This window comes from Ambystoma mexicanum, chromosome 1p (genome assembly GCF_040938575.1).
Source record: "Ambystoma mexicanum isolate Mex_15411 chromosome 1p, UKY_AmexF1_1, whole genome shotgun sequence".
Classification (NCBI taxonomy): Eukaryota; Metazoa; Chordata; class Amphibia; order Caudata; family Ambystomatidae; genus Ambystoma; species Ambystoma mexicanum.
The window spans coordinates 238,319,097-238,342,483 of record NC_090921.1 but is presented as its reverse complement, the minus strand read 5'-3'; the positions used below and the strand labels follow the sequence as shown (position 1 = coordinate 238,342,483).

The window sequence follows — 23,387 nt, the reverse complement described above, 5'->3', positions numbered from 1 at the left end:
AACCCAGGAGCTCTTGCGTTGAGCTGTGACGCGTCCTGGGAAGACCTCCCGTTGCAGCGGAATGAGCCCCACTTCCAGGGCGTGCTGGTAGCAAATTTCCCACAGCCCACAGGGAGCAAACGATCCCAGGTGTGATGTATCACCAGGAGAGGCTGAGATGAGAGTAAGGGTTCACGCGTGTGCCCGGACCGAGGTTAATGATGGGATTAGAGCTAGGGTTAGATGCAGGGAAAGAGTGAGAGTTATAATTAGGGATAAAGCTAACAGGTGATCATTACTCGTCATGTAACATGATACAAAGGGTCAGAAGAGGAACTGATTCAGGGTTACAATTTGGACTTCGCAGACAACAGGAGCACTAAATGGTGCTGAGGGGGACTCAATAAAGTGGACCGGCCGCCTAATGTAAGCAATTGTGCACAAATATTGTACGATGACTAGCGTTGCCGGTGCTTTTTTCTTAAAGAGTCAGTTCTTGGCACCCATTCCCTACTTGACTCAGCCTAATCTTCAAGAATATTTGTCAAGAACTAAAAAAAATCCAGAAAAGGTTTAACCTCCCAGGCGGGGATACTGACCACTATACTAACGAGGAGACGTGAGGGCATGAAATGAACAGCTGCTGATGTCTGCACAGCATCCAGCGACCACCTAGCTGGCCTAGGGGGTCTCATTTTCCCCCGTCAAACGGCTTGCCCGATCTAAGGCTAATTTCTTTCTTTTTATCGGCACCAGGCTTAAAACTCAGTTTAAGGCGATAGTTCCGGGCTATGTTTGACTCCAGAGTTGAATCTGTCATCCCGCATTTCCTCAGCAAATCAAGCTACCCATCTCAAGTCTCATGAGCTGAGGACGGCAAAGTCCCTGTGGGCTTAGGACAGTCAAAGAAACCCCTGGGCTGCATGCTAAGCCCCTTTTCGGCTTCACTTTCCGAATCCTGCCCTAGCTTGCGATTAGTTTTTTTCTTACTTCTTGCCCCCATCTCCCACCTTGCCTCATGGTCTCCCCTCCTCTGCGCACCTGACAGTTTGCCTGCCCTTCCACTGCCTGTCTCCAGACTTTCCAAGGAGAAAAGGCAAAGCACTAAAGCGGGCCGGGCAACGGGTCAAGTTCCGCTTTCGGCGACTAGCAGGCAGGTAGCGTGGCCGAGCGGTCTAAGGCGCTGGATTAAGGCTCCAGTCTCTTCAGAGGCGTGGGTTCAAATCCCACCGCTGCCACTTTTCCTGGCCTTGCATTTTAAAGAAGAACGTAACGTTGACCTCTTCCTTCATTAGTGCCACCTCTGTCGCAATGAGCAAGCGGATGGTATGCCACACCCTGCAGGAAAAAGGTTTCGCTTCTGACGTCTTGCTTTTCTGGACATCCAGTCTCAAGTTTCCCATCTGGAACGGCGCTCCCTGCTGCTTTGTGAAGGCTTGCTGCAAGAGCCTTCGAAACCCAGGAGCTCTTGCGTTGAGCTGTGACGCGTCCTGGGAAGACCTCCCGTTGCAGCGGAATGAGCCCCACTTCCAGGGCGTGCTGGTAGCAAATTTCCCACAGCCCACAGGGAGCAAACGATCCCAGGTGTGATGTATCACCAGGAGAGGCTGAGATGAGAGTAAGGGTTCACGCGTGTGCCCGGACCGAGGTTAATGATGGGATTAGAGCTAGGGTTAGATGCAGGGAAAGAGTGAGAGTTATAATTAGGGATAAAGCTAACAGGTGATCATTACTCGTCATGTAACATGATACAAAGGGTCAGAAGAGGAACTGATTCAGGGTTACAATTTGGACTTCGCAGACAACAGGAGCACTAAATGGTGCTGAGGGGGACTCAATAAAGTGGACCGGCCGCCTAATGTAAGCAATTGTGCACAAATATTGTACGATGACTAGCGTTGCCGGTGCTTTTTTCTTAAAGAGTCAGTTCTTGGCACCCATTCCCTACTTGACTCAGCCTAATCTTCAAGAATATTTGTCAAGAACTAAAAAAAATCCAGAAAAGGTTTAACCTCCCCGTCGGGGAATTGAACCCCGGTCTCCCGCGTGACAGGCGGGGATACTGACCACTATACTAACGAGGAGACGTGAGGGCATGAAATGAACAGCTGCTGATGTCTGCACAGCATCCAGCGACCACCTAGCTGGCCTAGGGGGTCTCATTTTCCCCCGTCAAACGGCTTGCCCGATCTAAGGCTAATTTCTTTCTTTTTATCGGCACCAGGCTTAAAACTCAGTTTAAGGCGATAGTTCCGGGCTATGTTTGACTCCAGAGTTGAATCTGTCATCCCGCATTTCCTCAGCAAATCAAGCTACCCATCTCAAGTCTCATGAGCTGAGGACGGCAAAGTCCCTGTGGGCTTAGGACAGTCAAAGAAACCCCTGGGCTGCATGCTAAGCCCCTTTTCGGCTTCACTTTCCGAATCCTGCCCTAGCTTGCGATTAGTTTTTTTCTTACTTCTTGCCCCCATCTCCCACCTTGCCTCATGGTCTCCCCTCCTCTGCGCACCTGACAGTTTGCCTGCCCTTCCACTGCCTGTCTCCAGACTTTCCAAGGAGAAAAGGCAAAGCACTAAAGCGGGCCGGGCAACGGGTCAAGTTCCGCTTTCGGCGACTAGCAGGGAGGTAGCGTGGCCGAGCGGTCTAAGGCGCTGGATTAAGGCTCCAGTCTCTTCGGAGGCGTGGGTTCAAATCCCACCGCTGCCACTTTTCCTGGCCTTGCATTTTAAAGAAGAACGTAACGTTGACCTCTTCCTTCATTAGTGCCACCTCTGTCGCAATGAGCAAGCGGATGGTATGCCACACCCTGCAGGAAAAAGGTTTCGCTTCTGACGTCTTGCTTTTCTGGACATCCAGTCTCAAGTTTCCCATCTGGAACGGCGCTCCCTGCTGCTTTGTGAAGGCTTGCTGCAAGAGCCTTCGAAACCCAGGAGCTCTTGCGTTGAGCTGTGACGCGTCCTGGGAAGACCTCCCGTTGCAGCGGAATGAGCCCCACTTCCAGGGCGTGCTGGTAGCAAATTTCCCACAGCCCACAGGGAGCAAACGATCCCAGGTGTGATGTATCACCAGGAGAGGCTGAGATGAGAGTAAGGGTTCACGCGTGTGCCCGGACCGAGGTTAATGATGGGATTAGAGCTAGGGTTAGATGCAGGGAAAGAGTGAGAGTTATAATTAGGGATAAAGCTAACAGGTGATCATTACTCGTCATGTAACATGATACAAAGGGTCAGAAGAGGAACTGATTCAGGGTTACAATTTGGACTTCGCAGACAACAGGAGCACTAAATGGTGCTGAGGGGGACTCAATAAAGTGGACCGGCCGCCTAATGTAAGCAATTGTGCACAAATATTGTACGATGACTAGCGTTGCCGGTGCTTTTTTCTTAAAGAGTCAGTTCTTGGCACCCATTCCCTACTTGACTCAGCCTAATCTTCAAGAATATTTGTCAAGAACTAAAAAAAATCCAGAAAAGGTTTAACCTCCCCGTCGGGAATTGAACCCCGGGGATACTGACCACTATACTAACGAGGAGACGTGAGGGCATGAAATGAACAGCTGCTGATGTCTGCACAGCATCCAGCGACCACCTAGCTGGCCTAGGGGGTCTCATTTTCCCCCGTCAAACGGCTTGCCCGATCTAAGGCTAATTTCTTTCTTTTTATCGGCACCAGGCTTAAAACTCAGTTTAAGGCGATAGTTCCGGGCTATGTTTGACTCCAGAGTTGAATCTGTCATCCCGCATTTCCTCAGCAAATCAAGCTACCCATCTCAAGTCTCATGAGCTGAGGACGGCAAAGTCCCTGTGGGCTTAGGACAGTCAAAGAAACCCCTGGGCTGCATGCTAAGCCCCTTTTCGGCTTCACTTTCCGAATCCTGCCCTAGCTTGCGATTAGTTTTTTTCTCACTTCTTGCCCCCATCTCCCACCTTGCCTCATGGTCTCCCCTCCTCTGCGCACCTGACAGTTTGCCTGCCCTTCCACTGCCTGTCTCCAGACTTTCCAAGGAGAAAAGGCAAAGCACTAAAGCGGGCCGGGCAACGGGTCAAGTTCCGCTTTCGGCGACTAGCAGGGAGGTAGCGTGGCCGAGCGGTCTAAGGCGCTGGATTAAGGCTCCAGTCTCTTCGGAGGCGTGGGTTCAAATCCCACCGCTGCCACTTTTCCTGGCCTTGCATTTTAAAGAAGAACGTAACGTTGACCTCTTCCTTCATTAGTGCCACCTCTGTCGCAATGAGCAAGCGGATGGTATGCCACACCCTGCAGGAAAAAGGTTTCGCTTCTGACGTCTTGCTTTTCTGGACATCCAGTCTCAAGTTTCCCATCTGGAACGGCGCTCCCTGCTGCTTTGTGAAGGCTTGCTGCAAGAGCCTTCGAAACCCAGGAGCTCTTGCGTTGAGCTGTGACGCGTCCTGGGAAGACCTCCCGTTGCAGCGGAATGAGCCCCACTTCCAGGGCGTGCTGGTAGCAAATTTCCCACAGCCCACAGGGAGCAAACGATCCCAGGTGTGATGTATCACCAGGAGAGGCTGAGATGAGAGTAAGGGTTCACGCGTGTGCCCGGACCGAGGTTAATGATGGGATTAGAGCTAGGGTTAGATGCAGGGAAAGAGTGAGAGTTATAATTAGGGATAAAGCTAACAGGTGATCATTACTCGTCATGTAACATGATACAAAGGGTCAGAAGAGGAACTGATTCAGGGTTACAATTTGGACTTCGCAGACAACAGGAGCACTAAATGGTGCTGAGGGGGACTCAATAAAGTGGACCGGCCGCCTAATGTAAGCAATTGTGCACAAATATTGTACGATGACTAGCGTTGCCGGTGCTTTTTTCTTAAAGAGTCAGTTCTTGGCACCCATTCCCTACTTGACTCAGCCTAATCTTCAAGAATATTTGTCAAGAACTAAAAAAAATCCAGAAAAGGTTTAACCTCCCCGTCGGGGAATTGAACCCCGGTCTCCCGCGTGACAGGCGGGGATACTGACCACTATACTAACGAGGAGACGTGAGGGCATAAAATGAACAGCTGCTGATGTCTGCACAGCATCCAGCGACCACCTAGCTGGCCTAGGGGGTCTCATTTTCCCCCGTCAAACGGCTTGCCCGATCTAAGGCTAATTTCTTTCTTTTTATCGGCACCAGGCTTAAAACTCAGTTTAAGGCGATAGTTCCGGGCTATGTTTGACTCCAGAGTTGAATCTGTCATCCCGCATTTCCTCAGCAAATCAAGCTACCCATCTCAAGTCTCATGAGCTGAGGACGGCAAAGTCCCTGTGGGCTTAGGACAGTCAAAGAAACCCCTGGGCTGCATGCTAAGCCCCTTTTCGGCTTCACTTTCCGAATCCTGCCCTAGCTTGCGATTAGTTTTTTTCTCACTTCTTGCCCCCATCTCCCACCTTGCCTCATGGTCTCCCCTCCTCTGCGCACCTGACAGTTTGCCTGCCCTTCCACTGCCTGTCTCCAGACTTTCCAAGGAGAAAAGGCAAAGCACTAAAGCGGGCCGGGCAACGGGTCAAGTTCCGCTTTCGGCGACTAGCAGGGAGGTAGCGTGGCCGAGCGGTCTAAGGCGCTGGATTAAGGCTCCAGTCTCTTCGGAGGCGTGGGTTCAAATCCCACCGCTGCCACTTTTCCTGGCCTTGCATTTTAAAGAAGAACGTAACGTTGACCTCTTCCTTCATTAGTGCCACCTCTGTCGCAATGAGCAAGCGGATGGTATGCCACACCCTGCAGGAAAAAGGTTTCGCTTCTGACGTCTTGCTTTTCTGGACATCCAGTCTCAAGTTTCCCATCTGGAACGGCGCTCCCTGCTGCTTTGTGAAGGCTTGCTGCAAGAGCCTTCGAAACCCAGGAGCTCTTGCGTTGAGCTGTGACGCGTCCTGGGAAGACCTCCCGTTGCAGCGGAATGAGCCCCACTTCCAGGGCGTGCTGGTAGCAAATTTCCCACAGCCCACAGGGAGCAAACGATCCCAGGTGTGATGTATCACCAGGAGAGGCTGAGATGAGAGTAAGGGTTCACGCGTGTGCCCGGACCGAGGTTAATGATGGGATTAGAGCTAGGGTTAGATGCAGGGAAAGAGTGAGAGTTATAATTAGGGATAAAGCTAACAGGTGATCATTACTCGTCATGTAACATGATACAAAGGGTCAGAAGAGGAACTGATTCAGGGTTACAATTTGGACTTCGCAGACAACATTAGCACCAAATGGTGCTGAGGGGGACTCAATAAAGTGGACCGGCCGCCTAATGTAAGCAATTGTGCACAAATATTGTACGATGACTAGCGTTGCCGGTGCTTTTTTCTTAAAGAGTCAGTTCTTGGCACCCATTCCCTACTTGACTCAGCCTAATCTTCAAGAATATTTGTCAAGAACTAAAAAAAATCCAGAAAAGGTTTAACCTCCCCGTCGGGAATTGAACCCCGGTCTCCCGCGTGACAGGCGGGGATACTGACCACTATACTAACGAGGAGACGTGAGGGCATGAAATGAACAGCTGCTGATGTCTGCACAGCATCCAGCGACCACCTAGCTGGCCTAGGGGGTCTCATTTTCCCCCGTCAAACGGCTTGCCCGATCTAAGGCTAATTTCTTTCTTTTTATCGGCACCAGGCTTAAAACTCAGTTTAAGGCGATAGTTCCGGGCTATGTTTGACTCCAGAGTTGAATCTGTCATCCCGCATTTCCTCAGCAAATCAAGCTACCCATCTCAAGTCTCATGAGCTGAGGACGGCAAAGTCCCTGTGGGCTTAGGACAGTCAAAGAAACCCCTGGGCTGCATGCTAAGCCCCTTTTCGGCTTCACTTTCCGAATCCTGCCCTAGCTTGCGATTAGTTTTTTTCTCACTTCTTGCCCCCATCTCCCACCTTGCCTCATGGTCTCCCCTCCTCTGCGCACCTGACAGTTTGCCTGCCCTTCCACTGCCTGTCTCCAGACTTTCCAAGGAGAAAAGGCAAAGCACTAAAGCGGGCCGGGCAACGGGTCAAGTTCCGCTTTCGGCGACTAGCAGGGAGGTAGCGTGGCCGAGCGGTCTAAGGCGCTGGATTAAGGCTCCAGTCTCTTCGGAGGCGTGGGTTCAAATCCCACCGCTGCCACTTTTCCTGGCCTTGCATTTTAAAGAAGAACGTAACGTTGACCTCTTCCTTCATTAGTGCCACCTCTGTCGCAATGAGCAAGCGGATGGTATGCCACACCCTGCAGGAAAAAGGTTTCGCTTCTGACGTCTTGCTTTTCTGGACATCCAGTCTCAAGTTTCCCATCTGGAACGGCGCTCCCTGCTGCTTTGTGAAGGCTTGCTGCAAGAGCCTTCGAAACCCAGGAGCTCTTGCGTTGAGCTGTGACGCGTCCTGGGAAGACCTCCCGTTGCAGCGGAATGAGCCCCACTTCCAGGGCGTGCTGGTAGCAAATTTCCCACAGCCCACAGGGAGCAAACGATCCCAGGTGTGATGTATCACCAGGAGAGGCTGAGATGAGAGTAAGGGTTCACGCGTGTGCCCGGACCGAGGTTAATGATGGGATTAGAGCTAGGGTTAGATGCAGGGAAAGAGTGAGAGTTATAATTAGGGATAAAGCTAACAGGTGATCATTACTCGTCATGTAACATGATACAAAGGGTCAGAAGAGGAACTGATTCAGGGTTACAATTTGGACTTCGCAGACAACAGGAGCACTAAATGGTGCTGAGGGGGACTCAATAAAGTGGACCGGCCGCCTAATGTAAGCAATTGTGCACAAATATTGTACGATGACTAGCGTTGCCGGTGCTTTTTTCTTAAAGAGTCAGTTCTTGGCACCCATTCCCTACTTGACTCAGCCTAATCTTCAAGAATATTTGTCAAGAACTAAAAAAAATCCAGAAAAGGTTTAACCTCCCCGTCGGGGAATTGAACTCCCGCGTGACAGGCGGGGATACTGACCACTATACTAACGAGGAGACGTGAGGGCATGAAATGAACAGCTGCTGATGTCTGCACAGCATCCAGCGACCACCTAGCTGGCCTAGGGGGTCTCATTTTCCCCCGTCAAACGGCTTGACCGATCTAAGGCTAATTTCTTTCTTTTTATCGGCACCAGGCTTAAAACTCAGTTTAAGGCGATAGTTCCGGGCTATGTTTGACTCCAGAGTTGAATCTGTCATCCCGCATTTCCTCAGCAAATCAAGCTACCCATCTCAAGTCTCATGAGCTGAGGACGGCAAAGTCCCTGTGGGCTTAGGACAGTCAAAGAAACCCCTGGGCTGCATGCTAAGCCCCTTTTCGGCTTCACTTTCCGAATCCTGCCCTAGCTTGCGATTAGTTTTTTTCTTACTTCTTGCCCCCATCTCCCACCTTGCCTCATGGTCTCCCCTCCTCTGCGCACCTGACAGTTTGCCTGCCCTTCCACTGCCTGTCTCCAGACTTTCCAAGGAGAAAAGGCAAAGCACTAAAGCGGGCCGGGCAACGGGTCAAGTTCCGCTTTCGGCGACTAGCAGGGAGGTAGCGTGGCCGAGCGGTCTAAGGCGCTGGATTAAGGCTCCAGTCTCTTCGGAGGCGTGGGTTCAAATCCCACCGCTGCCACTTTTCCTGGCCTTGCATTTTAAAGAAGAACGTAACGTTGACCTCTTCCTTCATTAGTGCCACCTCTGTCGCAATGAGCAAGCGGATGGTATGCCACACCCTGCAGGAAAAAGGTTTCGCTTCTGACGTCTTGCTTTTCTGGACATCCAGTCTCAAGTTTCCCATCTGGAACGGCGCTCCCTGCTGCTTTGTGAAGGCTTGCTGCAAGAGCCTTCGAAACCCAGGAGCTCTTGCGTTGAGCTGTGACGCGTCCTGGGAAGACCTCCCGTTGCAGCGGAATGAGCCCCACTTCTAGGGCGTGCTGGTAGCAAATTTCCCACAGCCCACAGGGAGCAAACGATCCCAGGTGTGATGTATCACCAGGAGAGGCTGAGATGAGAGTAAGGGTTCACGCGTGTGCCCGGACCGAGGTTAATGATGGGATTAGAGCTAGGGTTAGATGCAGGGAAAGAGTGAGAGTTATAATTAGGGATAAAGCTAACAGGTGATCATTACTCGTCATGTAACATGATACAAAGGGTCAGAAGAGGAACTGATTCAGGGTTACAATTTGGACTTCGCAGACAACAGGAGCACTAAATGGTGCTGAGGGGGACTCAATAAAGTGGACCGGCCGCCTAATGTAAGCAATTGTGCACAAATATTGTACGATGACTAGCGTTGCCGGTGCTTTTTTCTTAAAGAGTCAGTTCTTGGCACCCATTCCCTACTTGACTCAGCCTAATCTTCAAGAATATTTGTCAAGAACTAAAAAAAATCCAGAAAAGGTTTAACCTCCCCGTCGGGAATTGAACCCCGGTCTCCCGCGTGACAGGCGGGGATACTGACCACTATACTAACGAGGAGACGTGAGGGCATGAAATGAACAGCTGCTGATGTCTGCACAGCATCCAGCGACCACCTAGCTGGCCTAGGGGGTCTCATTTTCCCCCGTCAAACGGCTTGCCCGATCTAAGGCTAATTTCTTTCTTTTTATCGGCACCAGGCTTAAAACTCAGTTTAAGGCGATAGTTCCGGGCTATGTTTGACTCCAGAGTTGAATCTGTCATCCCGCATTTCCTCAGCAAATCAAGCTACCCATCTCAAGTCTCATGAGCTGAGGACGGCAAAGTCCCTGTGGGCTTAGGACAGTCAAAGAAACCCCTGGGCTGCATGCTAAGCCCCTTTTCGGCTTCACTTTCCGAATCCTGCCCTAGCTTGCGATTAGTTTTTTTCTCACTTCTTGCCCCCATCTCCCACCTTGCCTCATGGTCTCCCCTCCTCTGCGCACCTGACAGTTTGCCTGCCCTTCCACTGCCTGTCTCCAGACTTTCCAAGGAGAAAAGGCAAAGCACTAAAGCGGGCCGGGCAACGGGTCAAGTTCCGCTTTCGGCGACTAGCAGGGAGGTAGCGTGGCCGAGCGGTCTAAGGCGCTGGATTAAGGCTCCAGTCTCTTCGGAGGCGTGGGTTCAAATCCCACCGCTGCCACTTTTCCTGGCCTTGCATTTTAAAGAAGAACGTAACGTTGACCTCTTCCTTCATTAGTGCCACCTCTGTCGCAATGAGCAAGCGGATGGTATGCCACACCCTGCAGGAAAAAGGTTTCGCTTCTGACGTCTTGCTTTTCTGGACATCCAGTCTCAAGTTTCCCATCTGGAACGGCGCTCCCTGCTGCTTTGTGAAGGCTTGCTGCAAGAGCCTTCGAAACCCAGGAGCTCTTGCGTTGAGCTGTGACGCGTCCTGGGAAGACCTCCCGTTGCAGCGGAATGAGCCCCACTTCCAGGGCGTGCTGGTAGCAAATTTCCCACAGCCCACAGGGAGCAAACGATCCCAGGTGTGATGTATCACCAGGAGAGGCTGAGATGAGAGTAAGGGTTCACGCGTGTGCCCGGACCGAGGTTAATGATGGGATTAGAGCTAGGGTTAGATGCAGGGAAAGAGTGAGAGTTATAATTAGGGATAAAGCTAACAGGTGATCATTACTCGTCATGTAACATGATACAAAGGGTCAGAAGAGGAACTGATTCAGGGTTACAATTTGGACTTCGCAGACAACAGGAGCACTAAATGGTGCTGAGGGGGACTCAATAAAGTGGACCGGCCGCCTAATGTAAGCAATTGTGCACAAATATTGTACGATGACTAGCGTTGCCGGTGCTTTTTTCTTAAAGAGTCAGTTCTTGGCACCCATTCCCTACTTGACTCAGCCTAATCTTCAAGAATATTTGTCAAGAACTAAAAAAAATCCAGAAAAGGTTTAACCTCCCCGTCGGGGAATTGAACTCCCGCGTGACAGGCGGGGATACTGACCACTATACTAACGAGGAGACGTGAGGGCATGAAATGAACAGCTGCTGATGTCTGCACAGCATCCAGCGACCACCTAGCTGGCCTAGGGGGTCTCATTTTCCCCCGTCAAACGGCTTGCCCGATCTAAGGCTAATTTCTTTCTTTTTATCGGCACCAGGCTTAAAACTCAGTTTAAGGCGATAGTTCCGGGCTATGTTTGACTCCAGAGTTGAATCTGTCATCCCGCATTTCCTCAGCAAATCAAGCTACCCATCTCAAGTCTCATGAGCTGAGGACGGCAAAGTCCCTGTGGGCTTAGGACAGTCAAAGAAACCCCTGGGCTGCATGCTAAGCCCCTTTTCGGCTTCACTTTCCGAATCCTGCCCTAGCTTGCGATTAGTTTTTTTCTCACTTCTTGCCCCCATCTCCCACCTTGCCTCATGGTCTCCCCTCCTCTGCGCACCTGACAGTTTGCCTGCCCTTCCACTGCCTGTCTCCAGACTTTCCAAGGAGAAAAGGCAAAGCACTAAAGCGGGCCGGGCAACGGGTCAAGTTCCGCTTTCGGCGACTAGCAGGGAGGTAGCGTGGCCGAGCGGTCTAAGGCGCTGGATTAAGGCTCCAGTCTCTTCGGAGGCGTGGGTTCAAATCCCACCGCTGCCACTTTTCCTGGCCTTGCATTTTAAAGAAGAACGTAACGTTGACCTCTTCCTTCATTAGTGCCACCTCTGTCGCAATGAGCAAGCGGATGGTATGCCACACCCTGCAGGAAAAAGGTTTCGCTTCTGACGTCTTGCTTTTCTGGACATCCAGTCTCAAGTTTCCCATCTGGAACGGCGCTCCCTGCTGCTTTGTGAAGGCTTGCTGCAAGAGCCTTCGAAACCCAGGAGCTCTTGCGTTGAGCTGTGACGCGTCCTGGGAAGACCTCCCGTTGCAGCGGAATGAGCCCCACTTCCAGGGCGTGCTGGTAGCAAATTTCCCACAGCCCACAGGGAGCAAACGATCCCAGGTGTGATGTATCACCAGGAGAGGCTGAGATGAGAGTAAGGGTTCACGCGTGTGCCCGGACCGAGGTTAATGATGGGATTAGAGCTAGGGTTAGATGCAGGGAAAGAGTGAGAGTTATAATTAGGGATAAAGCTAACAGGTGATCATTACTCGTCATGTAACATGATACAAAGGGTCAGAAGAGGAACTGATTCAGGGTTACAATTTGGACTTCGCAGACAACAGGAGCACTAAATGGTGCTGAGGGGGACTCAATAAAGTGGACCGGCCGCCTAATGTAAGCAATTGTGCACAAATATTGTACGATGACTAGCGTTGCCGGTGCTTTTTTCTTAAAGAGTCAGTTCTTGGCACCCATTCCCTACTTGACTCAGCCTAATCTTCAAGAATATTTGTCAAGAACTAAAAAAAATCCAGAAAAGGTTTAACCTCCCCGTCGGGGAATTGAACCCCGGTCTCCCGCGTGACAGGCGGGGATACTGACCACTATACTAACGAGGAGACGTGAGGGCACGAAATGAACAGCTGCTGATGTCTGCACTGCATCCAGCGACCACCTAGATGGCCTAGGGGGTCTCATTTTCCCCCGTCAAACGGCTTGCCCGATCTAAGGCTAATTTCTTTCTTTTTATCGGCACCAGGCTTAAAACTCAGTTTAAGGCGATAGTTCCGGGCTATGTTTGACTCCAGAGTTGAATCTGTCATCCCGCATTTCCTCAGCAAATCAAGCTACCCATCTCAAGTCTCATGAGCTGAGGACGGCAAAGTCCCTGTGGGCTTAGGACAGTCAAAGAAACCCCTGGGCTGCATGCTAAGCCCCTTTTCGGCTTCACTTTCCGAATCCTGCCCTAGCTTGCGATTAGTTTTTTTCTCACTTCTTGCCCCCATCTCCCACCTTGCCTCATGGTCTCCCCTCCTCTGCGCACCTGACAGTTTGCCTGCCCTTCCACTGCCTGTCTCCAGACTTTCCAAGGAGAAAAGGCAAAGCACTAAAGCGGGCCGGGCAACGGGTCAAGTTCCGCTTTCGGCGACTAGCAGGGAGGTAGCGTGGCCGAGCGGTCTAAGGCGCTGGATTAAGGCTCCAGTCTCTTCGGAGGCGTGGGTTCAAATCCCACCGCTGCCACTTTTCCTGGCCTTGCATTTTAAAGAAGAACGTAACGTTGACCTCTTCCTTCATTAGTGCCACCTCTGTCGCAATGAGCAAGCGGATGGTATGCCACACCCTGCAGGAAAAAGGTTTCGCTTCTGACGTCTTGCTTTTCTGGACATCCAGTCTCAAGTTTCCCATCTGGAACGGCGCTCCCTGCTGCTTTGTGAAGGCTTGCTGCAAGAGCCTTCGAAACCCAGGAGCTCTTGCGTTGAGCTGTGACGCGTCCTGGGAAGACCTCCCGTTGCAGCGGAATGAGCCCCACTTCCAGGGCGTGCTGGTAGCAAATTTCCCACAGCCCACAGGGAGCAAACGATCCCAGGTGTGATGTATCACCAGGAGAGGCTGAGATGAGAGTAGGGGTTCACGCGTGTGCCCGGACCGAGGTTAATGATGGGATTAGAGCTAGGGTTAGATGCAGGGAAAGAGTGAGAGTTATAATTAGGGATAAAGCTAACAGGTGATCATTACTCGTCATGTAACATGATACAAAGGGTCAGAAGAGGAACTGATTCAGGGTTACAATTTGGACTTCGCAGACAACAGGAGCACTAAATGGTGCTGAGGGGGACTCAATAAAGTGGACCGGCCGCCTAATGTAAGCAATTGTGCACAAATATTGTACGATGACTAGCGTTGCCGGTGCTTTTTTCTTAAAGAGTCAGTTCTTGGCACCCATTCCCTACTTGACTCAGCCTAATCTTCAAGAATATTTGTCAAGAACTAAAAAAAATCCAGAAAAGGTTTAACCTCCCCGTCGGGCCCGGTCTCCCGCGTGACAGGCGGGGATACTGACCACTATACTAACGAGGAGACGTGAGGGCATGAAATGAACAGCTGCTGATGTCTGCACAGCATCCAGCGACCACCGAGCTGGCCTAGGGGGTCTCATTTTCCCCCGTCAAACGGCTTGCCCGATCTAAGGCTAATTTCTTTCTTTTTATCGGCACCAGGCTTAAAACTCAGTTTAAGGCGATAGTTCCGGGCTATGTTTGACTCCAGAGTTGAATCTGTCATCCCGCATTTCCTCAGCAAATCAAGCTACCCATCTCAAGTCTCATGAGCTGAGGACGGCAAAGTCCCTGTGGGCTTAGGACAGTCAAAGAAACCCCTGGGCTGCATGCTAAGCCCCTTTTCGGCTTCACTTTCCGAATCCTGCCCTAGCTTGCGATTAGTTTTTTTTCTCACTTCTTGCCCCCATCTCCCACCTTGCCTCATGGTCTCCCCTCCTCTGCGCACCTGACAGTTTGCCTGCCCTTCCACTGCCTGTCTCCAGACTTTCCAAGGAGAAAAGGCAAAGCACTAAAGCGGGCCGGGCAACGGGTCAAGTTCCGCTTTCGGCGACTAGCAGGGAGGTAGCGTGGCCGAGCGGTCTAAGGCGCTGGATTAAGGCTCCAGTCTCTTCGGAGGCGTGGGTTCAAATCCCACCGCTGCCACTTTTCCTGGCCTTGCATTTTAAAGAAGAACGTAACGTTGACCTCTTCCTTCATTAGTGCCACCTCTGTCGCAATGAGCAAGCGGATGGTATGCCACACCCTGCAGGAAAAAGGTTTCGCTTCTGACGTCTTGCTTTTCTGGACATCCAGTCTCAAGTTTCCCATCTGGAACGGCGCTCCCTGCTGCTTTGTGAAGGCTTGCTGCAAGAGCCTTCGAAACCCAGGAGCTCTTGCGTTGAGCTGTGACGCGTCCTGGGAAGACCTCCCGTTGCAGCGGAATGAGCCCCACTTCCAGGGCGTGCTGGTAGCAAATTTCCCACAGCCCACAGGGAGCAAACGATCCCAGGTGTGATGTATCACCAGGAGAGGCTGAGATGAGAGTAAGGGTTCACGCGTGTGCCCGGACCGAGGTTAATGATGGGATTAGAGCTAGGGTTAGATGCAGGGAAAGAGTGAGAGTTATAATTAGGGATAAAGCTAACAGGTGATCATTACTCGTCATGTAACATGATACAAAGGGTCAGAAGAGGAACTGATTCAGGGTTACAATTTGGACTTCGCAGACAACAGGAGCACTAAATGGTGCTGAGGGGGACTCAATAAAGTGGACCGGCCGCCTAATGTAAGCAATTGTGCACAAATATTGTACGATGACTAGCGTTGCCGGTGCTTTTTTCTTAAAGAGTCAGTTCTTGGCACCCATTCCCTACTTGACTCAGCCTAATCTTCAAGAATATTTGTCAAGAACTAAAAAAAATCCAGAAAAGGTTTAACCTCCCCGTCGGGGAATTGAACCCCGGTCTCCCGCGTGACAGGCGGGGATACTGACCACTATACTAACGAGGAGACGTGAGGGCACGAAATGAACAGCTGCTGATGTCTGCACAGCATCCAGCGACCACCTAGATGGCCTAGGGGGTCTCATTTTCCCCCGTCAAACGGCTTGCCCGATCTAAGGCTAATTTCTTTCTTTTTATCGGCACCAGGCTTAAAACTCAGTTTAAGGCGATAGTTCCGGGCTATGTTTGACTCCAGAGTTGAATCTGTCATCCCGCATTTCCTCAGCAAATCAAGCTACCCATCTCAAGTCTCATGAGCTGAGGACGGCAAAGTCCCTGTGGGCTTAGGACAGTCAAAGAAACCCCTGGGCTGCATGCTAAGCCCCTTTTCGGCTTCACTTTCCGAATCCTGCCCTAGCTTGCGATTAGTTTTTTTCTCACTTCTTGCCCCCATCTCCCACCTTGCCTCATGGTCTCCCCTCCTCTGCGCACCTGACAGTTTGCCTGCCCTTCCACTGCCTGTCTCCAGACTTTCCAAGGAGAAAAGGCAAAGCACTAAAGCGGGCCGGGCAACGGGTCAAGTTCCGCTTTCGGCGACTAGCAGGGAGGTAGCGTGGCCGAGCGGTCTAAGGCGCTGGATTAAGGCTCCAGTCTCTTCGGAGGCGTGGGTTCAAATCCCACCGCTGCCACTTTTCCTGGCCTTGCATTTTAAAGAAGAACGTAACGTTGACCTCTTCCTTCATTAGTGCCACCTCTGTCGCAATGAGCAAGCGGATGGTATGCCACACCCTGCAGGAAAAAGGTTTCGCTTCTGACGTCTTGCTTTTCTGGACATCCAGTCTCAAGTTTCCCATCTGGAACGGCGCTCCCTGCTGCTTTGTGAAGGCTTGCTGCAAGAGCCTTCGAAACCCAGGAGCTCTTGCGTTGAGCTGTGACGCGTCCTGGGAAGACCTCCCGTTGCAGCGGAATGAGCCCCACTTCCAGGGCGTGCTGGTAGCAAATTTCCCACAGCCCACAGGGAGCAAACGATCCCAGGTGTGATGTATCACCAGGAGAGGCTGAGATGAGAGTAAGGGTTCACGCGTGTGCCCGGACCGAGGTTAATGATGGGATTAGAGCTAGGGTTAGATGCAGGGAAAGAGTGAGAGTTATAATTAGGGATAAAGCTAACAGGTGATCATTACTCGTCATGTAACATGATACAAAGGGTCAGAAGAGGAACTGATTCAGGGTTACAATTTGGACTTCGCAGACAACAGGAGCACTAAATGGTGCTGAGGGGGACTCAATAAAGTGGACCGGCCGCCTAATGTAAGCAATTGTGCACAAATATTGTACGATGACTAGCGTTGCCGGTGCTTTTTTCTTAAAGAGTCAGTTCTTGGCACCCATTCCCTACTTGACTCAGCCTAATCTTCAAGAATATTTGTCAAGAACTAAAAAAAATCCAGAAAAGGTTTAACCTCCCCGTCGGGGAATTGAACCCCGGTCTCCCTCGTGACAGGCGGGGATACTGACCACTATACTAACGAGGAGACGTGAGGGCACGAAATGAACAGCTGCTGATGTCTGCACAGCATCCAGCGACCACCTAGATGGCCTAGGGGGTCTCATTTTCCCCCGTCAAACGGCTTGCCCGATCTAAGGCTAATTTCTTTCTTTTTATCGGCACCAGGCTTAAAACTCAGTTTAAGGCGATAGTTCCGGGCTATGTTTGACTCCAGAGTTGAATCTGTCATCCCGCATTTCCTCAGCAAATCAAGCTACCCATCTCAAGTCTCATGAGCTGAGGACGGCAAAGTCCCTGTGGGCTTAGGACAGTCAAAGAAACCCCTGGGCTGCATGCTAAGCCCCTTTTCGGCTTCACTTTCCGAATCCTGCCCTAGCTTGCGATTAGTTTTTTTCTCACTTCTTGCCCCCATCTCCCACCTTGCCTCATGGTCTCCCCTCCTCTGCGCACCTGACAGTTTGCCTGCCCTTCCACTGCCTGTCTCCAGACTTTCCAAGGAGAAAAGGCAAAGCACTAAAGCGGGCCGGGCAACGGGTCAAGTTCCGCTTTCGGCGACTAGCAGGGAGGTAGCGTGGCCGAGCGGTCTAAGGCGCTGGATTAAGGCTCCAGTCTCTTCGGAGGCGTGGGTTCAAATCCCACCGCTGCCACTTTTCCTGGCCTTGCATTTTAAAGAAGAACGTAACTTTGACCTCTTCCTTCATTAGTGCCACCTCTGTCGCAATGAGCAAGCGGATGGTATGCCACACCCTGCAGGAAAAAGGTTTCGCTTCTGACGTCTTGCTTTTCTGGACATCCAGTCTCAAGTTTCCCATCTGGAACGGCGCTCCCTGCTGCTTTGTGAAGGCTTGCTGCAAGAGCCTTCGAAACCCAGGAGCTCTTGCGTTGAGCTGTGACGCGTCCTGGGAAGACCTCCCGTTGCAGCGGAATGAGCCCCACTTCCAGGGCGTGCTGGTAGCAAATTTCCCACAGCCCACAGGGAGCAAACGATCCCAGGTGTGATGTATCACCAGGAGAGGCTGAGATGAGAGTAAGGGTTCACGCGTGTGCCCGGACCGAGGTTAATGATGGGATTAGAGCTAGGGTTAGATGCAGGGAAAGAGTGAGAGTTATAATTAGGGATAAAGCTAACAGGTGATCATTACTCGTCATGTAACATGATACAAAGGGTCAGAAGAGGAACTGATTCAGGGTTACAATTTGGACTTCGCAGACAACAGGAGCACTAAATGGTGCTGAGGGGGACTCAATAAAGTGGACCGGCCGCCTAATGTAAGCAATTGTGCACAAATATTGTACGATGACTAGCGTTGCCGGTGCTTTTTTCTTAAAGAGTCAGTTCTTGGCACCCATTCCCTACTTGACTCAGCCTAATCTTCAAGAATATTTGTCAAGAACTAAAAAAAATCCAGAAAAGGTTTAACCTCCCCGTCGGGAATTGAACCCCGGTCTCCCGCATGACAGGCGGGGATACTGACCACTATACTAACGAGGAGACGTAAGGGCATGAAATGAACAGCTGCTGATGTCTGCACAGCATCCAGCGACCACCTAGCTGGCCTAGGGGGTCTCATTTTCCCCCGTCAAACGGCTTGCCCGATCTAAGGCTAATTTCTTTCTTTTTATCGGCACCAGGCTTAAAACTCAGTTTAAGGCGATAGTTCCGGGCTATGTTTGACTCCAGAGTTGAATCTGTCATCCCGCATTTCCTCAGCAAATCAAGCTACCCATCTCAAGTCTCATGAGCTGAGGACGGCAAAGTCCCTGTGGGCTTAGGACAGTCAAAGAAACCCCTGGGCTGCATGCTAAGCCCCTTTTCGGCTTCACTTTCCGAATCCTGCCCTAGCTTGCGATTAGTTTTTTTCTCACTTCTTGCCCCCATCTCCCACCTTGCCTCATGGTCTCCCCTCCTCTGCGCACCTGACAGTTTGCCTGCCCTTCCACTGCATGTCTCCAGACTTTCCAAGGAGAAAAGGCAAAGCACTAAAGCGGGCCGGGCAACGGGTCAAGTTCCGCTTTCGGCGACTAGCAGGGAGGTAGCGTGGCCGAGCGGTCTAAGGCGCTGGATTAAGGCTCCAGTCTCTTCGGAGGCGTGGGTTCAAATCCCACCGCTGCCACTTTTCCTGGCCTTGCATTTTAAAGAAGAACGTAACGTTGACCTCTTCCTTCATTAGTGCCACCTCTGTCGCAATGAGCAAGCGGATGGTATGCCACACCCTGCAGGAAAAAGGTTTCGCTTCTGACGTCTTGCTTTTCTGGACATCCAGTCTCAAGTTTCCCATCTGGAACGGCGCTCCCTGCTGCTTTGTGAAGGCTTGCTGCAAGAGCCTTCGAAACCCAGGAGCTCTTGCGTTGAGCTGTGACGCGTCCTGGGAAGACCTCCCGTTGCAGCGGAATGAGCCCCACTTCCAGGGCGTGCTGGTAGCAAATTTCCCACAGCCCACAGGGAGCAAACGATCCCAGGTGTGATGTATCACCAGGAGAGGCTGAGATGAGAGTAAGGGTTCACGCGTGTGCCCGGACCGAGGTTAATGATGGGATTAGAGCTAGGGTTAGATGCAGGGAAAGAGTGAGAGTTATAATTAGGGATAAAGCTAACAGGTGATCATTACTCGTCATGTAACATGATACAAAGGGTCAGAAGAGGAACTGATTCAGGGTTACAATTTGGACTTCGCAGACAACAGGAGCACTAAATGGTGCTGAGGGGGACTCAATAAAGTGGACCGGCCGCCTAATGTAAGCAATTGTGCACAAATATTGTACGATGACTAGCGTTGCCGGTGCTTTTTTCTTAAAGAGTCAGTTCTTGGCACCCATTCCCTACTTGACTCAGCCTAATCTTCAAGAATATTTGTCAAGAACTAAAAAAAATCCAGAAAAGGTTTAACCTCCCCGTCGGGGAATTGAACTCCCGCGTGACAGGCGGGGATACTGACCACTATACTAACGAGGAGACGTGAGGGCATGAAATGAACAGCTGCTGATGTCTGCACAGCATCCAGCGACCACCTAGCTGGCCTAGGGGGTCTCATTTTCCCCCGTCAAACGGCTTGCCCGATCTAAGGCTAATTTCTTTCTTTTTATCGGCACCAGGCTTAAAACTCAGTTTAAGGCGATAGTTCCGGGCTATGTTTGACTCCAGAGTTGAATCTGTCATCCCGCATTTCCTCAGCAAATCAAGCTACCCATCTCAAGTCTCATGAGCTGAGGACGGCAAAGTCCCTGTGGGCTTAGGACAGTCAAAGAAACCCCTGGGCTGCATGCTAAGCCCCTTTTCGGCTTCACTTTCCGAATCCTGCCCTAGCTTGCGATTAGTTTTTTTCTTACTTCTTGCCCCCATCTCCCACCTTGCCTCATGGTCTCCCCTCCTCTGCGCACCTGACAGTTTGCCTGCCCTTCCACTGCCTGTCTCCAGACTTTCCAAGGAGAAAAGGCAAAGCACTAAAGCGGGCCGGGCAACGGGTCAAGTTCCGCTTTCGGCGACTAGCAGGGAGGTAGCGTGGCCGAGCGGTCTAAGGCGCTGGATTAAGGCTCCAGTCTCTTCGGAGGCGTGGGTTCAAATCCCACCGCTGCCACTTTTCCTGGCCTTGCATTTTAAAGAAGAACGTAACGTTGACCTCTTCCTTCATTAGTGCCACCTCTGTCGCAATGAGCAAGCGGATGGTATGCCACACCCTGCAGGAAAAAGGTTTCGCTTCTGACGTCTTGCTTTTCTGGACATCCAGTCTCAAGTTTCCCATCTGGAACGGCGCTCCCTGCTGCTTTGTGAAGGCTTGCTGCAAGAGCCTTCGAAACCCAGGAGCTCTTGCGTTGAGCTGTGACGCGTCCTGGGAAGACCTCCCGTTGCAGCGGAATGAGCCCCACTTCCAGGGCGTGCTGGTAGCAAATTTCCCACAGCCCACAGGGAGCAAACGATCCCAGGTGTGATGTATCACCAGGAGAGGCTGAGATGAGAGTAAGGGTTCACGCGTGTGCCCGGACCGAGGTTAATGATGGGATTAGAGGTAGGGTTAGATGCAGGGAAAGAGTGAGAGTTATAATTAGGGATAAAGCTAACAGGTGATCATTACTCGTCATGTAACATGATACAAAGGGTCAGAAGAGGAACTGATTCAGGGTTACAATTTGGACTTCGCAGACAACAGGAGCACTAAATGGTGCTGAGGGGGACTCAATAAAGTGGACCGGCCGCCTAATGTAAGCAATTGTGCACAAATATTGTACGATGACTAGCGTTGCCGGTGCTTTTTTCTTAAAGAGTCAGTTCTTGGCACCCATTCCCTACTTGACTCAGCCTAATCTTCAAGAATATTTGTCAAGAACTAAAAAAAATCCAGAAAAGGTTTAACCTCCCCGTCGGGAATACAGGCGGGGATACTGACCACTATACTAACGAGGAGACGTGAGGGCATGAAATGAACAGCTGCTGATGTCTGCACAGCATCCAGCGACCACCTAGCTGGCCTAGGGGGTCTCATTTTCCCCCGTCAAACGGCTTGCCCGATCTAAGGCTAATTTCTTTCTTTTTATCGGCACCAGGCTTAAAACTCAGTTTAAGGCGATAGTTCTGGGCTATGTTTGACTCCAGAGTTGAATCTGTCATCCCGCATTTCCTCAGCAAATCAAGCTACCCATCTCAAGTCTCATGAGCTGAGGACGGCAAAGTCCCTGTGGGCTTAGGACAGTCAAAGAAACCCCTGGGCTGCATGCTAAGCCCCTTTTCGGCTTCACTTTCCGAATCCTGCCCTAGCTTGCGATTAGTTTTTTTCTCACTTCTTGCCCCCATCTCCCACCTTGCCTCATGGTCTCCCCTCCTCTGCGCACCTGACAGTTTGCCTGCCCTTCCACTGCCTGTCTCCAGACTTTCCAAGGAGAAAAGGCAAAGCACTAAAGCGGGCCGGGCAACGGGTCAAGTTCCGCTTTCGGCGACTAGCAGGGAGGTAGCGTGGCCGAGCGGTCTAAGGCGCTGGATTAAGGCTCCAGTCTCTTCGGAGGCGTGGGTTCAAATCCCACCGCTGCCACTTTTCCTGGCCTTGCATTTTAAAGAAGAACGTAACGTTGACCTCTTCCTTCATTAGTGCCACCTCTGTCGCAATGAGCAAGCGGATGGTATGCCACACCCTGCAGGAAAAAGGTTTCGCTTCTGACGTCTTGCTTTTCTGGACATCCAGTCTCAAGTTTCCCATCTGGAACGGCGCTCCCTGCTGCTTTGTGAAGGCTTGCTGCAAGAGCCTTCGAAACCCAGGAGCTCTTGCGTTGAGCTGTGACGCGTCCTGGGAAGACCTCCCGTTGCAGCGGAATGAGCCCCACTTCCAGGGCGTGCTGGTAGCAAATTTCCCACAGCCCACAGGGAGCAAACGATCCCAGGTGTGATGTATCACCAGGAGAGGCTGAGATGAGAGTAAGGGTTCACGCGTGTGCCCGGACCGAGGTTAATGATGGGATTAGAGCTAGGGTTAGATGCAGGGAAAGAGTGAGAGTTATAATTAGGGATAAAGCTAACAGGTGATCATTACTCGTCATGTAACATGATACAAAGGGTCAGAAGAGGAACTGATTCAGGGTTACAATTTGGACTTCGCAGACAACAGGAGCACTAAATGGTGCTGAGGGGGACTCAATAAAGTGGACCGGCCGCCTAATGTAAGCAATTGTGCACAAATATTGTACGATGACTAGCGTTGCCGGTGCTTTTTTCTTAAAGAGTCAGTTCTTGGCACCCATTCCCTACTTGACTCAGCCTAATCTTCAAGAATATTTGTCAAGAACTAAAAAAAATCCAGAAAAGGTTTAACCTCCCCGTCGGGAATTGAACCCCGGTCTCCCGCGTGACAGGCGGGGATACTGACCACTATACTAACGAGGAGACGTGAGGGCATGAAATGAACAGCTGCTGATGTCTGCACAGCATCCAGCGACCACCTAGCTGGCCTAGGGGGTCTCATTTTCCCCCGTCAAACGGCTTGCCCGATCTAAGGCTAATTTCTTTCTTTTTATCGGCACCAGGCTTAAAACTCAGTTTAAGGCGATAGTTCCGGGCTATGTTTGACTCCAGAGTTGAATCTGTCATCCCGCATTTCCTCAGCAAATCAAGCTACCCATCTCAAGTCTCATGAGCTGAGGACGGCAAAGTCCCTGTGGGCTTAGGACAGTCAAAGAAACCCCTGGGCTGCATGCTAAGCCCCTTTTCGGCTTCACTTTCCGAATCCTGCCCTAGCTTGCGATTAGTTTTTTTCTCACTTCTTGCCCCCATCTCCCACCTTGCCTCATGGTCTCCCCTCCTCTGCGCACCTGACAGTTTGCCTGCCCTTCCACTGCCTGTCTCCAGACTTTCCAAGGAGAAAAGGCAAAGCACTAAAGCGGGCCGGGCAACGGGTCAAGTTCCGCTTTCGGCGACTAGCAGGGAGGTAGCGTGGCCGAGCGGTCTAAGGCGCTGGATTAAGGCTCCAGTCTCTTCGGAGGCGTGGGTTCAAATCCCACCGCTGCCACTTTTCCTGGCCTTGCATTTTAAAGAAGAACGTAACGTTGACCTCTTCCTTCATTAGTGCCACCTCTGTCGCAATGAGCAAGCGGATGGTATGCCACACCCTGCAGGAAAAAGGGTTCGCTTCTGACGTCTTGCTTTTCTGGACATCCAGTCTCAAGTTTCCCATCTGGAACGGCGCTCCCTGCTGCTTTGTGAAGGCTTGCTGCAAGAGCCTTCGAAACCCAGG

At 51.3% G+C, this 23,387-nt stretch overlaps 5 non-coding genes across 5 annotated transcripts; 1 reads left to right on the top strand and 4 right to left on the bottom strand.

The window, feature by feature from the left end:
* The first annotated feature begins 1,135 nt into the window (after positions 1-1,135).
* On the top strand, positions 1,136-1,217 carry TRNAL-AAG (transfer RNA leucine (anticodon AAG)). The gene has a single exon. It is a non-coding gene; the product is annotated as a tRNA-Leu (tRNA).
* Positions 1,218-1,991: 774 nt separating this feature from the next.
* TRNAD-GUC (transfer RNA aspartic acid (anticodon GUC)) lies at positions 1,992-2,063 on the bottom strand. Its single transcript has one exon. It is a non-coding gene; the product is annotated as a tRNA-Asp (tRNA).
* Positions 2,064-4,907: 2,844 nt separating this feature from the next.
* TRNAD-GUC (transfer RNA aspartic acid (anticodon GUC)) lies at positions 4,908-4,979 on the bottom strand. Its single transcript has one exon. It is a non-coding gene; the product is annotated as a tRNA-Asp (tRNA).
* Positions 4,980-12,231: 7,252 nt separating this feature from the next.
* On the bottom strand, positions 12,232-12,303 carry TRNAD-GUC (transfer RNA aspartic acid (anticodon GUC)). The gene has a single exon. It is a non-coding gene; the product is annotated as a tRNA-Asp (tRNA).
* A 2,856-nt stretch (positions 12,304-15,159) lies between these two features.
* On the bottom strand, positions 15,160-15,231 carry TRNAD-GUC (transfer RNA aspartic acid (anticodon GUC)). The gene has a single exon. It is a non-coding gene; the product is annotated as a tRNA-Asp (tRNA).
* Positions 15,232-23,387: the final 8,156 nt, after the last annotated feature.